The 5966-nt window shown below is 43.1% G+C and overlaps 1 pseudogene; it reads right to left on the reverse strand.

The window, feature by feature from the left end:
• Window positions 1-4213: 4213 nt before the first annotated feature.
• Window positions 4214-5966, reverse strand: part of LOC111971336 (uncharacterized) — a 26036-nt pseudogene continuing 24283 nt past the window's right edge.

The following is a 5966-nucleotide window of genomic DNA, read 5'->3' on the forward strand; positions in this document are numbered from 1 at the left end:
TCCCTCCAACTCCGATACAGCCCATTGCTGGATAAGGAGTTCTCGATCTGGTGTCTGACTACGCTAAGGAGTAAGTGGTAAGTTAGGGGGGAGAGAGGAATTCTTTAGTTTAATTGTATATCTCACTTGAAAAGAACATAGAGCACAAGTTAGTCAGGCGCTCCTATTTTCCACTTAAGTAAACTTTTCAGTTAGTCTCTAGTTGATATCAAGCAGGGATGTCAAGTGGAAGTTAGTTATTTGAACCCAAGTTTCAACTATTCCTACTGGGCCGTATGTTTCAACGTTCTCAGAGTAGGCTTACTGATTTACAGAATCAGTTTTGCTTTAGATCACAATGAAATAAGAGCTGGACACTGATCTAGATCAGCCTCCTACTCTGAAGATCGGCCTCGAGGCCTGCAAAGGCTGACACTGTTATTAAGAGAAGATCTATATGCACAGTAAAGCAGGGTTGGCGCTTCGCCGTAAACTTGTACCTCTCAAACTTTCTTGGCCTTGTAATTGCTCTGCTCCTTTCAGGAAGTTTAAGAGTATAAATTGTCACAAAGCACGTGCCTGCGACCAATCCAAGAGCAGAAGAAAGAAAAACAAGTTGTTAGAATAGAATAGAATAGAATAGAAATAATGGAGATGAAAAATGACGGAAGAAAAAGAGGAGATATATAGCTATTTTTCCACAGAAATAACTTCAGTTGGGGAGACAGAGACAACATGCACAAAGACATGTTTCACTAGCCTATAGAGAACTTGTGTGCATAATAGTTATCACAAAGTTAAGAGACTGAAGGTGAACAGTATTTTGTGGATTAGAAAGTAGCATACTGAAAAGAAGGGCTCACCATCAACTGACGTAAAGGTGCAGCTACCATGGTTGATCAGAGTCCGGGATCATGTTAAACTTCCCTGCCTGTAAGACAATCGAAGTCAGTACTTTACAGACGTAAAGCACACACACACACACACACACACGAACACACCACTCACACACACACACACACCAGCAACACTCACACACACACACGAAAGCAGACATACATCAGACCCCCCCTCGTCCTCCATTAAATAGACCATACATGTAGATACAGTTACATGCGACCCACATAGACCCAATTAGACTCATGCAAACACAAGAATCACTGTCTCCAACAGACACCAGTGGCGCCACAACACACACCCTCACATACGAAAGCACCACTTGCCTCTACCCTCTAGATCAGTCCCCCATCTACACAGGAAACACACAAACAGCATAACAAACACTCACATTTCCATTGACCAGCACATCAAACCTGATTGGCACTAGCCTTGAGCAGAGTTACGGTAATCTGTCCCGTGTGTCATCCTTTGAGTACTTAGCATACCTATCACACAAGCTATGACAGAGAGTAAGGCCCTGTGCAATGCACTGGGTTTTACCAGGGGGTACCCCTGCCTCTTACATCCAAGGTCAAAGGTCACATAGAGATAACACGATGGTGGAAAAAAAGTACCCAATTGTCATACTGATGTAACAGTACAGTACCTTGATGAAACTGACTCAAGTAAAAGTGAAAAGGTCACCCAGTAAAAGCCTACTTGAAGTAAAAGTTAGTTTGGTTTAAATATACTCCAAGTAAAAATAGTAAAAGTAAATCATTTCAATTTCCTTATATTAAGCCACCAGACGGCACCATTTTCTTGTTTTGAATTTATGATACTCAGGGGCACGCTCCAATCAATCAGACTCATTTACAAACGAACATTTGTGTTTAGTGAGACCGCCAGAATCAGCACCGGTAGTAGGGATGACAGGGCGATGTTCTCCTTGACTAAAAAGTGTGGTGAATTTGACCATGTTCCTGTGCTGTAAGCATTCAAAATGTAATGAGTACTTTGGTTGTCAGGGAAAATGTATGGAGTAGAAAAGTACAATATTTTATTTAGGAATGTAGTGCAGTAAAGTAAAGTAGTAAAAATAGTAAAAGTAATAGTACAGATAGCCCACAAAAACTTCTTAATGTGGTATCTTAAAGGTTATCAGAAAAAAATGATCATTCATGAATACAGGAACTAAGAAAATAGTTCATACCACCTATTCAAATCTATAAATCGTTTGGTCACAGGAAATAGATGATTTGCAGTTTACACAGTAGACGCGAGGTCTTTACACTAAATCCATTAATAGGGATATTTTAGGTGTGGTCCACCTAAATTGAGTTCATTTTTTTTATACATAAAAAAGGTGGCACAATCAGCTGATCTAGGCTAAAGCCATTTACTAACCATAGACAACCAATTTGAGAAGAAAAAGATGCTTCTGATCATTTGACTCACATCGCTCCAACCCATAGCCACCCATTGTGACTTACTTAAAATGGTGGAATCCTGCAATGGCAGTGTCCATCGCAAAAAAACGGATTTATCCACTAGAGATCTTTATGCGTCTCTCCAATGTGGGCTCACTCTCTAAAGGCCAGAGGTTAGAGGTCAGAGGTCATGGCTTATCCTGAAGTTGTACCCGGGGGAGACGCTGTTCTTCTCCACAATGGCGTCCAGCGGGTGAAGGAAATAGGGGGGTTACAGCTGCATCCTCTGAACTTGTCTACGGTTCCCACATCAGCCGATCTTTAACCTAATCACCCCTCCCTGTAGGAAGTGGTTGAAACATACATTCTAAAAATCTCTTTGCTATTTTGTGAGAGTGGGAAAGAGAAGCCTAAAGGAGGAGTGAATATAGCCGAAAGGGGAGGAAAAAGGGTGAAAGAGTAGCATAAATATGCGGTATATTAAAAGCTAGTATGGATGAAAGAACTGTGGATAGAAATGACAGGATGCTGCTAAATAATGGTTGGAAAGGAGCAACTGAAATGGATACAAACATGTGAAAGTGTTTGATGTATTTGGAACCGATTACACTCAGTTCTGGCTACAGTTATTAACCCAGCTGTTCTCCCAATTGAGGAGGTGCCACCACCTCCTTCTGAGAGAAATGATGACAGGAGTAAAGTATACAGTATGAATAAAGCTGCAGTGACGAAGAACAAAGGAAATCGGCCCCTTTTAGGACCTGTCTTTCAAAGATAATCGTAAAAATCCAAATATCTCACCAGATCTTTATGTAAGGGTTAAACCTGTTTACCATGCTTGTTCAATGAAAACATAAACAATTATGAACACGCACTCGCTGGAAACGGTTTTTACAGACACAAACAGCTTACAGACGATAGGCAATTAACGGTCACAGTTATGAAAAACGTAGACACTAAAGGCCTTTTACTGACTCTGAAAAACACCAAATAAGATGCCGCAGGGTCCCGGGAAGGCATGAGGACTGCAGATGGTTGGGTCAGTGGCAGATAAATTGCAATGTTGTACTGTAGATGGCCTAAGCATTGCGCACGGAGACAGGACAGACAGCGATTCGTCCTCGCAGTGGCAGCCACAGTGTAACAGAAACCTGCACAGGCTGGACATCCGAAACATCTACACTGCGGGACAGGTGACGAGGATGGCGAACAAAAACTGCGCGCAAAGTACACCAGGAAGTGCACACTCCCTCCCATCAACGTGCAGACTGTCCACAGATAGGCTGAGAGAGGCTGGATCTGAGGGCTTGTTAGGCCTGTTGTAAGGCAGGTCCTCACGCATGACATCACCGCAACACCGTCACCTATGGTACGAAACCCACTGTCGTCTGGACAGACAGGACTGGCAAAAGAGTGCTCTTCACTGACGAGTCGGCGGTTTTTGTCTCGACAGGTGGTGATTTGAGGGGGGAAAGGGGTGGGTGGTGGCAATTTGGGAAGTTTGGCTGCAAATGTAGGGTTAGGGTGATATTGCCCATAGACCCTAATCTTGGATCAGTTTAACATTTTCCCCACTAAAGGTTATGGTTAGGATTGGGGATAGGGTAGCTGATCCTAGATCTGTACCTAACGGGAGACTTCACCCCGGATAGAGAATGCATGTATATATAGCATTGTAATATTCCTAATATTTCACATGAACCTGTAATTTACCTGTAATATTTTCATAGTGGAGGTTGTATGTGTAATCCTTAACTTTGCATGGACTATTGTATTTGAACTCCTACCTCTACAAAGTATTAAAGTCTACCCACTACTTGTAAAAGTATGTGACTTAAATTTTGATTCTGGTTTGATTCTGCCAGTAACTCAAATCCTGCTAGGAACAGACAAACAAAAACTCTAGTTGTTTACTTGCTTAACACTCTTTACTTATATATATATTTTTTTATGCATTTTTCAGTTTGCTAAAAGCARGCACATCTCTATGTGGTTTGGTTTCACTGTGGGAGATCTGTGGGTTGGGATGGTTGGGGAAAGGAGCAGGGTTGAGTCCAAAATGACACCCTATCCTTTATAGTGCACTACTTTGACCAGGGAACCTATGGGGCTCTGGTCAAAAGTAGTGCACTCGATAGGGAATAGGGTGTCATTTCCGTCACAACCCAAGAGAGAGGAGCAGGAGACTGGGTTGGTGTTACACAGACAGACACACAGTCTATACTAACATACCACTGAGAAAGCATGCCCAATACATTGCTGCTTCATACTAAGTATGTGAGTGTGGATATTCGTCCTCAAACTCTGTTCTTGAAGGAGCACACGTAGCTCTTCTTGGTGAAACACGTGTGGTCGTTCCACTTCCCAATGCCTTGGAGATAGAGAACACATAGACAGAGAGACAGAGAGACAGAGAGACAGAGAGACAGAGAGACAGAGAGACAGAGAGACAGAGAGACAGAGAGACAGTTCAAATGTGAGTTCAAAATACCATCTCTTCCCACCACCTTCCAAGAAATGTTTCTTTCACGTCTTTGTCATTTTAGATGTTAGCCAGTGCATTCAACTAATGTAAGTGAAAACAAACACATATCACAGGCATTGCAAGTGAAAACCATCCATCCATCCCTCCCTCCTTCCCATCCCTCCTCCCTCCATCCCTCTGTCCATCTCTTACTGCTCCAGTTCATCTCCACACAGTCCTCGGAGAGAGGCTTGACCAGAGAACCTGATGGTCACTAGTGACAGAGCTCCAGATTTCCTCTGTGGGAGATGGGAGAACCTTCCAGAAGGACAACCATCTCTGGCAGCACCTTTATGGTAGAGTGACCAGACGGAAACAACTCTATAGTAAAGGCACATGACTGCCGCGCTTGGAGTTTGCCAAAGGCACCTAAAGGATCCCAGACCATGAGAAACAAGATTATCCTGGTCTGATGAAACCAAGATGAACTCTTTGACCTGGATGCAAAGCGTCACGTGCTGGAGGAAACCAGGCACCACTCATCACCTGGCCAATACAGATCCTTACGGTGAAGCATGGTGGTGGCAGCATCATGCTGTGGGGATGTTTTTCAAGCAGCAGGGACTGGGGACACGTCAGGATCGAGAGAAATATGAACGGAGCAAAGTACAGAGAGATCCTTGATGAAAACCAGTCTCTGAATGTCCTTGAGTGGCCACCCAGAGCCCGCACTTGAACCCGATCGAACATCTTTGGAGAGACTGAAAATAGCTGTACAGTGACGCTCCCCATCCAACCTGACAGAGCCTGAGAGGATCTCCAGAGAAGAATGGGAGAAACTCCCCAAATACAGGTGTGCCAAGCTTGTAGCATCATACCCAAAGAAGACTTGAGCCTGTAATCGTGCCAAAGGTGCTTCAACAAAGTGCTGAGTAAAGGGTTTGAATACTTATTATAAATGTCATATTTCCGTTTTTTGCAAAAATGTCTAAAAACCTGTTTTTGTCATTATGGGGTAGTGTGTAGATTGATGAGGGGGGGAAAACAATTGAATCCACTTTTGAATACAGCTGTAACGTAACAAAATGTGTAAAAAGTCAAGTGGTCTGAATACTGTAAATGTAGATATTCGACAATCATATGTTCAATGTTAAATGTTGTGCTGCAAAGCTTCTCTCTTCCCCTTCTACCGAACATGTCACTCTTTTCCTCCC

Source organism: Salvelinus sp. IW2-2015, linkage group LG13, assembly GCF_002910315.2.
Source record: "Salvelinus sp. IW2-2015 linkage group LG13, ASM291031v2, whole genome shotgun sequence".
Taxonomy (NCBI): domain Eukaryota; kingdom Metazoa; phylum Chordata; class Actinopteri; order Salmoniformes; family Salmonidae; genus Salvelinus; species Salvelinus sp. IW2-2015.